This window comes from Lygodium microphyllum, chromosome 15 (assembly GCF_053477565.2).
Source record: "Lygodium microphyllum isolate KBCC chromosome 15, Lygodium_microphyllum_v1.1.10, whole genome shotgun sequence".
Classification (NCBI taxonomy): Eukaryota; Viridiplantae; Streptophyta; class Polypodiopsida; order Schizaeales; family Lygodiaceae; genus Lygodium; species Lygodium microphyllum.
Genome location: NC_141149.1, coordinates 128182401 through 128195256, shown reverse-complemented (window position 1 = coordinate 128195256; position 12856 = coordinate 128182401).

Sequence of the window (12856 nt, the reverse complement as noted above, 5' to 3'; positions counted from 1 at the left end):
TTGGAGTAAGGCATCCTATGATTGTGATTAGTAGTATAAACTACCACAAATGAAGAAGCATTACAAACACCAACTAGACTCTAAATAGCAAAATATACATGTCACTTACAATCCATTCATAGTACACAAACCTAACATATCTTATACCAATCATGAGATTTTAGCCTTGATAGTTGGTCGTCTTTAGAAAAAGCGGATCTAAGAGAATACATCTAGACCTGATAATTTGCTTTATAATGTGCTCTTCTTTAGTGGAAAAAACCCAAGGAGCGCGAGGTAGTTGCAAGAAACCATTAGCACTCGACCCTGGCCAAAGTGCCTCCATCTTGCCTACCTCCCTCAAATCCATTCATGCCCCTACAGTGTCTCTCTTTCCTGTGATATGGTCCCATAGTAAGCTACCCACATTCTTGGAAATATGCATGGGATCCAACAAGTGGTTGATCTGTAAGTGGGTCTAATACGACAACTAGTAGAAAACTGAGAACCATCACATTACGTTTGGATGTGACTCCCTGTGGACCATTTTCAACTTGTACCATCTTTGGGCATTCATTTTTGTTGGAGGTCTTCAAAGAAAACCTTCCCTTAGTTCATGACCCCCCGGCAAGAAAGAGGCGTGTCCTTGATATACCATCTTCTTCATCGTTCCTGACCTTCAAGAGTCTAACTGTGGCCCACACAATGGACATGCATGATAACTTGAGGTAACCAAACTTGTCCTAAGACCTCTATTTAGTGAACACAAACTTGAATGAGCTATGATAGATATGACCAATGAGAACGTAAGCCTACTTACTTGAGCACTGCCCGAATCTTGAAAACTCATGCATGGTCCACATGAGAATGGCTCGTATATTTGCAAATTGTCGACTATCATGCTTGCTCATATCTTCTAGGGCAACCCCCTCCTCCCACAAAATCTTAAGCTAATTGACTAATGGGTGGAGATAGACGTCCATATTCTTGACTTTGTAATGGCCAAGAATGAGCAAGCTAAAGATCAGGTGTCCTTTCTTTGTAGAAATCCATGGCGGGATGTTGTAGTTAACAAGGACTAAAGGCCACACATTGTAAGAAGTTGAGCGGAGATCGAATGGGTTCACACCATCCATAGCAAGATCGAGCCAAAAATTCCTTGGCTCTCGTGCAAACCTGGAAAGGCAGAGTCAATGTGGCTCCATGCGCTTGAATTTGCTGATGGACTCCATCTGTGGATCTATTCTACGTATGCCACGTTGTCAAGCTTGCCATGCCGGATGTACGAAACATGTAACATATACGAGGGATAAGTGGAAAGTGTCTAAGAACTTTCTGAGGGATGGTTTGCCCTTACAAGTCATGTTGATACATGTGAGCACCACACTTTGGACATGTCTCCATAGTCTCATACTCTCCTCAAAAGAACACGCAATCATTGACACATGCATGGATTGATGCCAGGAGGAATATTTCATGGTGGATTTTGTGAGAAACTATTTATTTGCTGGGGCTCGTACACAAGGAGGATTCCTTGTGCAAGAAGTTGATGGGGACGCCTGTCCTTTTGGGCATCGAATTAATTTAATGTGCACGTGGGTGATTCCATAGCGGGTAACTCTATAAAATACATATTAAATTAATGGACGTTTACGAGTTTAAAGTGCACACTCAAATTAAATTAAGGTTAGGACAGAGTTCCAACCTACTTAATTATGTTGTAGCTGAAGACTACTAGGTATTCACTTTTGTTGGATTTTCTTTAATTATTTTTAATAATTGTGAATGCTTCAGTTGATGTGTAGAGCAAGCAATGGTGGCGTTGGGTAGCACCAGGTGATAGCGTGAATCCAAAGGCCTAGAAGAAATACTATTTTTGATGGGTGTGTGCTTTATCACTAAAGACGTGGCACCAATATTTATTTAAGCACGCTTATTTATTAAAGCACTTGACAAAAAATTTATTATCTTGTATGCACATAGACACTCAGTTAAATATTTCATTATTTGATATTTGTATTTGGGCACAGTCCGCTGACTTTTGGATGTCCAAACGTCTTACTCTATATTTGGGCAAATGCAAACGCCAAAAGCAAAAACATGCTATTTGTAAAGTGGGCTATTTTTTAGCTTGAAGATAAATAAATCTATAAATACATGCCTTGTGAAGTGCTCACACAAGGGCATGGGGGAAGATTGCACCCAATTTGTCTTTTTGTCTCATGTCTTGCAAATTTGCTTTCACTTTGTACTTGAAATTATGAAGGTTTGTAGAGTTTGTTCTTGGAGACCTTCCAGCATTCACTACATATACGCATACAACATCCAATCTGCGCACCAGTGAGATATCAGAGCTTAGTTGAGATCAAGAGCTTCCAATCGCTTGCCATCTCGCGCGAAGGTAAAGCTCCTAGAATGAATGGGCTCTATAGGCTATCTCGCGATGAACTAACAATATGGGCGTATCCTTGACAGTGAAGAACCCCCTGTTGTACCCTTTGATCACAAAGGACCTCTCATAGCAAGCAAAGGACCACTTGCGAAGTCTCTTCTACAAGTTGTTTTTATCATAGAGAAAGCAATTGATTGATTATCCTGCCCTAAACAAAATCAGTGTTAAGAATAGATTTATGATCCCTAGGGTAGATGACCTCATGGATAAACTGCAAGGGGCCATTGTTTTTAGTAAGATAGATCTCAAGTTTGGATATCATCAAGTACACTTGGATACACCTGACATTTTTAAGACTGCATTTAGAACTCAGTTTGGTCATTATGAACTGCTCGTTATGCCTTTCGGTTTGACCAATGCACCAGCTACATTCAATCGTATGATGAATCGTATATTTTTGAAGTATCAGAATTGTGTGATTGTTTTCTTTGATGATATTTTGGTTTTCAGTAAGGATGAGAATAAGCATTGTGAACATCTATCTTTAGTTTTCAAATTGTTGAAAGAAAATCAATTGTATGCTAACCCTGACAACAGTGAAATTTTCCAAACCCAAATTGAATACTTAGGTCACATTGTTTCTTCTAATGGTATTCGCGTTGATCCTAAAAAGACAGAGGCAATTTTGAATTGGAAAATCCCTAAAAATGTATATGAGTTACGTTCTTTCTTAGGCCTTGCCAGATTTTATAGAAAATTTGTGAGAAATTTTTCATTGCTTGCATTGCCTTTGACGAAATTGTTAAAGAAAGTTGTTGTGTATTGTTGGTCTAATAACCAACAAAAGTTTTTTGATTTTTTGAAACATGCTTTAACACATACACTTGTCTTACAATTACCTGATTTTAATCGACCATTCTTTCTAGTAGTCAGATTCACTGATGCTAGTGAATCAGGAATAGGAGCTGTCCTCATGCAAGATTCACATTCCATAGCCTATTTTAGTTGTTGCAAACTTAAACCTTATGAGTTGAAGTATTCCACCTATGATAAAGAATTGTTAGATGTAGTTCAAGCTTTATGTCAATGAAAACATTATTTGATGGGATCCGAAATTATGATTAAAATTGACCAATAAAGTATCAAACATTTCATTAGTCAGCTACAAATTTCTGACCGCAATGGGCTACTTTCATTCAAAGTTTTCATCTACTTATCCAATATCAAGCTAGGAAGAGAAAATGTTATTGTCGATGCATTGAGTAGAAGACTAAGTATCTATAATATTTCTATTCTATCCTTTGATTCCCTTACTCCTATTATGAAGGATACCTATGACCATGACTCCAATTTTCAAGCTGATTGGAACAAATTAGTTGCTAATAACTAAATTCCAATTGATTCTTTGTCTTATTTTGATGGATTTATGTTTTATGAGAAAATATTGTGTGTCACTATTCAATTTAGATCATTTGTGTTGCACGAAATTCATTGTCCTCCATATCAAGGTCATAGAGGTATTATTTCCACTTTAGGAACATTGGTTGAAGATTTTTACTAGCCACAAATAGAATTTGATGTTTTTAACTTTGTCTCTGAGTGTTTAATTTGCCAAAGAGTCAAGTGACACCATGGCAAGAAATATGGTTGTTAATGCCTTTACCAATTCCTGACCGTCCATGGGAACATATTTCAATGGATTTTATAACTGGTTTGCCTAATACAAAAGCTAATCATGATATGATTTGGACTATAGTAGATAAATTTAGTAAACAAGCATATTTTCTACCATGCAAGAAAACATTAACTGCATCTCAAGCTACACAATTGTTCTTGAAGACTGTTTTCACTAATCATGGTTTGTCAAAAGTTATTATTTCTAATCGTGATTCTAGATTTTGTAATAATTTTTGGACTACTTTGTTTGCTAATTTGGATACTAAGATTGATTTCTCATCTGCATTCCATCCTGAAACCAATGGGCAAATAGAAGCTACTAACAGTACCATTCTAGATCATTTGCGTGCATACACAATTTCAAAACCTCAAACATGGAACACACAATTGTATCTACTTCAATTTGAATACAATAATACACCACACACGGCTACGCATAATGTACATTTTAAAATCATTTATGGACATAGATTGCCTATACATGTCACATCATTGTTGAATAAAGTTAAAGCTGTTGATGATATTGCTAATCTACATGCTACTATTTTTTCTCAAGTTAAAGATATGATTGCGAAAGCCTAGCAATTATAAACAAGCTAATAAGAAAAGACAAGCAATGATTTTCAATGTTGGTGATTATGTTTGGCTACATATTGAAAAGAGAATATTGAAAAGTGTTGAGAAACATCCTATTGTTAAATTAGCATCTAGATTTTATGGACCTTTCAAAATAATTCACAAGATCAATGACAATGCATTTAAATTAGAACTACCCAAGCATTGGAAGATCCATAATACTTTTCATATTAGTTTGTTACAAGCTTTCAGAGGCCAATTACTTGTCCACCCTGTCAATGAAAACCCTCCTTTATTAGAAGAAGAAATTGAAATCCTTGAACCTGAAACTATTCTAGACACTAACTTTATGAACACTAGAACTAGCCATAGATATTCTAGGTATTTGGCTAAGTTTAAAAATCATCCTGTTGAAGAGGCCTAATGGATGCACGCCCGCGACCTAAGTGCTTATCCCTCATCACTGCTTACTCCACATTGAGCTAATAGCAATTGAGGACAATTGCTATCCTACCCCGGGGTTATAATGCCACAAGGCATATTCCTTGGTGGATTTCGTGAGGAACTATTTATTTGTCGGGACTCGTACACAAGGAGGATTCCTTGTGCAAGAAGCTGAAAATGACGCTTATCCTTTTCGGGCGTCAGATTAATTTAATGTGCATGTGGGTGATTCCGTAAAAACATATTATATTAATGGACATTTATGAGTTTATAGCGGGCACTCGAATTAAATTAAGGTTAGGACAGAGTTCCAACCTATTTAATTATTTTGTAGCTGGAGATTGCTAGGTATTCACTTTTTTTGGGTTTTATTTAATTACTTCTAACAATTATGAATGTTTCAGTTGATGTGTAGAGAAGGCGACGGTGGTGATGGGTAGCATTGGGTGATAGCATGAATCCAAATGCCTAGAAGAATTACTATTTTTTATGGGTATGCACCTTATTACTAAAGGTGTGGCGCCAATATTTATTTAAGAGTGCTTATTTATTAAAGTACTTGACAAAACATTTATTATCTTGTATGTGCATAGGTGCTCGGCTAAATATTTCATTATTTGATATTTGTATTTGGGCACAGCTCGACTTTTGGACGCCCAAATGACTTACTCTATATTTGGACAAATGCAAACGCCAAAAGAAAAATCATGCTATTTGTAAAGTGGTCTATTTTTTAGCTTGAAGATAAATAAATCTATAAATACATGCCTTGTGAAGCGCTCACACAAGGGCATGGGAGATATTGCATCCAATTTGTCTTTTTCTCTCATATCATGCAAATCTACTTTTGCTTTTTACTTGAAACTATGAAAGTTTGTAGAGTTCTTTGTTCTTGGGGACCTTCTGACATTCACTATGTACGCATACAACATTTGATCTACATACCATGGTTGCTATTGTAGTCCATGCCAAGCTTTTGTAAAACATGTCACGCATCATCATGAGAACTCAGGCATGGTATTTCCAAGTGGCAATATATAATACTTTAGCAACTTGAAAAGAAATCATAAAATACCTTGAAAAAACACAATTATTTTTTATAATGGTGCCAAAAAGAAATCAACGAAGCGTATGTAGAAGGTACCTGAACAACTCAGTCACAGTTGCATCGCTCCACCCATTTTTTGCTTGTACACTTAGGAGTGCAAGCAACGTCTTTAGGTGAGATACTCGGCATCGCTCCACCCGTATTTTTCTTGTACACTTAGGAGTGCAAGCAACGTCTTTAGGCGAGATACTCGACACCCATCATATAATGGTATGGATGCTTCCTCTCTTAGTGGGATCAAATGTCTCAGCATCCATGGGTATCAATGCATTGATCATTGCCTCCATCTCAGGCTCCAAGATTGTAGGAAATTTTGAAAGGCTACATGTCTCCTTTGGTATTGATGGTATGGAATGGGTCATGCCTTTCAAGTGGGGGATTGGCTTAGGCACTCCATCCATCGCATGCCCATGAACTTTTGAACTGGCCGCAATAAGTGCATTCCTCCTTGGGATGAGATGTCACCTCTTTGTATAAATATTATGACCACGTCTAATATTTTTGTAAATAATATTCAATTAGTTTGTGAAAATAATATAAGGCATGATTGATACACATTTTTCTTATCGTTTGCTTAAAGTCTGAGATCGTTTGATCAATGATCTTCGATTGAAACTTGTCGAAGCGTTGTACGTGTTCTATAGACAAGCGGCGCTTTCGTCTGATTGTGTCATTGCATTGAGAGCAAGGATAGGGGACACGCTAATCAAGATACACCTTGCGATCTTGAACATCCCATCATTGTTTTCCATTTTGTCTACGTTACGACAAACAATTGGTTTTTCTTCTCATTCTCTTTTTCTTTCTTAATTTGTTTGAGAATGGATTTCTTCTCTTGTAACTCAACAAAATTAACATCAACTAGAGTCTTGGTTTTCTCCCCCTTTCTTTGCACTCTTCATTTTATGTTCTCTCCCTCTTCTCTCTCTTTCTCTCTCTCCCTCTCTCTCTCTTTGTTGCCTTCTCTTTGTTTCTCTCCACCCCCTTGTGTTTTCTCACTCATTCTCCTCTCTCTCTCCCCCTCCCTTTCTCTCTTTCCCCATTTCTTTGTTATATTTCATGTTTATTCTCTCTCTCTCTCTCTCTCTCTCTCTCTCTCTCTCTCATTTCCTCTCTTTCTCCCTCAATGCACCTCATTCTCAAGAAAAAAAAACAAAAAAAAATGAAGAAAGAATAAGAACAAACCAAGAGGAGTATGGATTGTTCATCTCCTCTTCATGACAAACCCTCTCTTTGTTTCTCTCCACCCCCTCGTGTTTTCTTACTCATTCTCCTCTCTCCCTCACACTCTCTCTCTTTAAATCAGCTAGAAATCATGGCTAGAAATCTATAAATCTAAACTTACTAATTGTAAACAAACCTACTAACTTACTAATCAGTTATTTAAATAGATAACAATTTAAACAATACAAACCTCTCTCTCTCTCTCTCTCTTAATCATTGATCAGTAATCTAAACAATTTAAAGAAAAGTATCTAACTAAACTAACTAACTAATAGATAAATCTATAAATCTATCACCCCCTTATGTTTTCTCCCTCCCTCCCTCCCTCCCTCCCCCCCTCTCTCTCTCTCTCTCTCTCTCTCTCTCTCTTTAAATCAGCTAGAAATCATGGCTAGAAATCTATAAATCTAAAGTTACTAATTATAGAAAAACCTACTAACTTACTTTCAATTATTTAAATAGATAACAATTTAAACAATATAAACCTCTCTCTCTCTCTCTTAATTATTTAAACTAACTAACTAATAAATAAATCTATAAATCTATATCTCTAAACTATACAAACCTCTCTCTCTCTCTCTCTCTCTTCTTCTCCCTCTATCATTTCCTCTATTTCTCCCTCAATGCACCTCATTCTTTTAAAAAGAAGAAGAAAAAAAAGAAAGAACAAGAACAAACCAAGAGGAGGATGGATTGTTTGTCTCCTCTTTGCGACAAACCCTCTCTTTGTTTCTCTCAACTCCCTCGTGTTTTCTCACTCATTCCCCTCTCTCCCTCCCTCCCTCTCTCTCTTTCTTACATTCTTTGTTATCTTTCATGTTTATTTTCTCTCTCATACTCTCTTCCTTTTCTTTCCTTCTTCTCCCTCTCTCATTTCCTCTCTTTCACCCTTAATGCATCTCATTCTCAACAAAAACAAACAAAGGAAAATGAGAAATAACAAGAACAAACTAAGAGGGGGCAATGCACTTACTGTACAAAGGCTTGAGGATGGATTCATCGTCTCCTCTTTGCGACGACCCCTCTTCTTTCTTTGTGCACTTCCTCCTCTTCTTCATGAATGTCAACGGCGGTGGTGGCGGCAGTGAGAAGCTCTCCTTATCTCACTTCCTCTCCCTTTCCCTCCCAAAGGCACGATCTCTTTCGCCCTCCCTTTCACTCTTTGTAGCAAAATGTCGCGTTCAACAAAATGTAGTAACCCCGCTAATATGCGTCGCAACTACCCATCGCTATGCCCCTAAATCCTTGTAGTGAGGTATGGGATATTTATTTTATTCCAAACACTGCTTTTGATAGTCTAAGGTTATATTTAATATATAGAAAGTTGGAAAAGTTGAGACATCACATCCTCATCCCCTTAAACAAAGCGACATGTTCTTATCTAAAATGAAACTGGGGGTGTTAGTTACATAGTGATTTTTCATCAACCCAAGTGGTATCCTCTTCAGGATAGTCTTTTCACTCATGAGATACTCCCTAAGGGTTTTACTTCTCACAACCTTCTCTCGCATGTCAGGTATCCTATTTGATTGAAGTTTGAGGACTCCTTAACTTGGCATCACAAGTTGTTGATTATTAAGTACATGATCAAGGTTAGGAACATAAGCTTTCAATAGGCTAATATGGAATACATTATGCACTTTCAAGTTGTCAGGGAATTGCATCTTATAAGCATTATGTCCTATACATTTTAGCACCTTATATGGTCCACAATATCTGGGACTTAGCTTCTTGAATTTCCCCAGGGATAATAAACTTTTCTCGGGAAAACTCGAATAAAAACCATGCCACCTTCTTTGAATATGCATTCTTTTCTTTGTTGATTAACATATGCATTTTGTCAATCCTTGGTAGTTTGAATATCTTATCTAATAGCTTTTACTTTGTTGATCAATTTCTTCGAGTATTTGCTTAGATGCTTCTACCTATAGGCTGGGATTAGAAAAACTTAGTAGCATAAGACAACCTTTCCCATACAATGCCTTGAAAGGATTCATTTGAATACTTTAATGATATGATGCATTAAAGTGTATGCGAGAAGTGAGCTTTTGAGCGAGCTTTTTTTGGAAACCTCCAGTTTTATTCTACATAGTCCACTTGGTCCTCTTTTTCTTTTGGGCATATTCAAGCACCAATGCTACTCCTCCATTGCCACCACCACCTCCACCTCCACCACTACCACTACCACTACCACCACCCCTACCCCTACCACAACCACCACTACCACTACCACCACCCCTACCCCTACCACAACCACCACCATCACCACCACCACCACCACTAGCAGTGCCTTTGCCACCACTACATCTTACTCTCCCTCTCCTCATTAGAACTACAACCAATTATTGCCTTTCTCTCCTTATATGTTGAGGACTAATCATCGACATCTCACTCCCCTCAATAACATTGCTACCACTAGCACTGCCACTACACCACCACATCTCACTCTCCTCCTCCTTATTAGAACCACAACCAATTTTCCTCTCTCTCTCTCTCTCTCTCCCTCTCTCTCACACACATTTCTTGGAGACCTACAACATGCATCTCCCTCTCCTTCTCCCCCTCAATAACATCGTCTTTCTCTATCTATCTCTCTCTTTCTCTTTTTTATCCCCAACTCTCTCTCTCTCTCTCTCTCTCTCTCTCTCTCAACACTAGTAGTTCTCTCTCCTTAATTGCTTTACATCACTACATTAATCTTATGTGATTATTTTTTAATATTATCACAATGTTAGTGGTTGAATTACATATACACAAGTGATATCACACTTCATATACATTCACATTCCTCCTCTCTCAATTATTTACATACATGTTATAATTACATTATAATGTATTAGTACTTCAATTGTGCACACATGAGTAAAACCAGATACACTTACACATCTCTCTCTCTCTCTCTCTACACACACACACACACACACACACACACACACACACACACACACACACACACACACATGTTGGGGATCCACAATATGCATCTCCCTCTCCCGCTGAATAACAATATCCTCCTCTCTCTCTCTCTCAATGCATTAGTAATTCTCTCTCCTTAAATTATTTATGTCACTAAGAATTTTTCATTTTAAACTCTAGACTTTAATAATCAAATATTGTAATATATTGATATATTTCTCATTATATTGCATGAACTTACAATAAAAACTACAAAAAAATACTAAACCCACAAATGCATTTGCAAGTTAGTGAACTACTATATGTGCAAAGTAAATGAACATATTTATTGCAAATATTAAATATCAATCCAAATGTCCATTGTGGTCTCTAACAAACTCCTAGACTCCCCTGTGAAAACGTACTAGCTCAATCAAACATGGAAGCATGTATTCCAAGACAATAGTATTGAAGGGATTTTCCTTAGTCAAGTAAGGAAAGCATGTGTTTGAAGAGGATGGTATCCATGGGATTTTCTTGAAATGTAAATGGATATGTAAAGGACGCAAGTGGGTTACAATGTATCTTCTTTATGCTATCATCCACAAATAGTATCATTGTAGGGCTAAAGTGTGGCCAATCAATATCATCAAGACGTTTTTGAAATTTTGGCTTCACACTGACTCCTTACTAAATAATAAGTTATGAAAATAAACGCACTAGAGGTATCACTTTCCTACGATCAACCATATTCTCTTTAAGACATAAAAGTGTGATATATTCTAAAGAATACATGTGGAATTACTTACTGGAATCTGGATCTTTATGTCTCTTGCACATTTTTTTCTTCGAGTATGTTTGGTATAATGTCTTCTCATTGGAGGGGAATTTACCTTTAGGTAGTCAAAGAAGATAGAACATCTCTAGTACACCTCATTTCGTTGCTGCTCAATGTGGTGACCCTTATATATGAGCTACTCCTCCTTCAAGTACACCTAATCTATGCATTTTCTTGGCAAAATTTGCAATATCCCCTTCTCCAATTACCCACACATGAACCTATCATTCATAGTTCTATTACATATAGAGAACAGATTGACAAAATACCATTGCAAATATACTTCTATAGAAGGCATACTAAGTTATGCATATAGAGAAGTCTCCACGCTGCTAACTTGCATGACTTTTGAGACTCAATATCATCATTTAGTTTGAAATTCTCTCTATCTCCTATGTGAATGAGAACAAAAAATCTTTGTCCAGATGAATTTTGTAGTAGTTTCCTCATTAAAAACGAGAGAGAGAGAGAGAGAGAGAGAGAGAGAGAGAGACAGAGACAGAGAGACAGAGAGAGAGAGAGAGAGATTATGTGACTTTATCATCATCTCTAAGGGCACGTTGTCGTGCCGCTATGCACACTCTGTGTAAAAAAAATCTAGAGTGTGGCTTTCTTAGTGATTTAGAGAGCTAATGTCACTTTAGACATTAGTGTTAATGTCCATGGTTCAAAAATATTAGATTTTTCGACAAGTTTTAACTTATTTTTGATATTCTAGATATTATCTCTTGTAAAAATCCATAAAACTATAGACAACTTCTAGATTAGGATAATATGCAAAAGAAAACATGTAGCTTTCAGCTATTTTGAGACGATTTTATGTAAAATGAAAGATTAGCAAAATCCTGTGATGCATGATCGTTGTTTTCAAGCAGTGAACAACACTCTGAAGTGGGAGATGAAAAAGGAGTGATCTGGCAGAATTCTGGGCAAGTGTGCTGCTATTTTACCCCCCTTTCGAAGCCAATGGAAGCATCAAATTGACGATCTGAGTAGCATAGAGAAATGTATTATTTTATACACGTTTTTGTCTATTAGAGTTATATCTTCTCATAATGCTGAAAGAAATTGATAGGCTTCATCTTTGTTAGTATTCGTCTACATTTTCTATTTCTTTCTATAAGTATTCTCCTACATCTTCTATTTCTTCAAACCCCTTCTCTTCTGTCCACTCCTCTCCCCGAATCTCCCTTTACCTTGCTATCTCTTACCCTCGTGGTGGGCTTTTGACACCAAATGCTCTGACACCGTGTTAGAGGAAGTTTATGCTATCATCAGATGTGAATTTCGAAAGATATTTGGGCTGATTTGGGGCTGATATCTTCAGTCATATTCAGAGAATTAGCTACATCGGTGTTCTTTTAATTCATTTCTTACTCTACAGATGATATCTTGTCAAAATATACAAGTATTATGCACTCCTATGGCAGGGCAATGTTTGTAGATCATTCATAGATGCTTTGAGTTGAATTAAGAGAAGCTTTTTCTCTTATTTCTTAGTTGTGGTAACTTATCCTTATCAAGAACTCAATTTGAAGCTCTCTTAAAGCAAGTCTCTTTGCCCTATAAGCCTTGTAATTGACTCATAAGCTTTTGTTAACAGTCTACATTGAATGTAATCATGCAAAGTTGATTCATGCTATGACATCATGTATGAATGATGGAATGCAGAATTTTTTATGATACATGACAGCATATTGCACTTGATTTTATAATTTGTGAT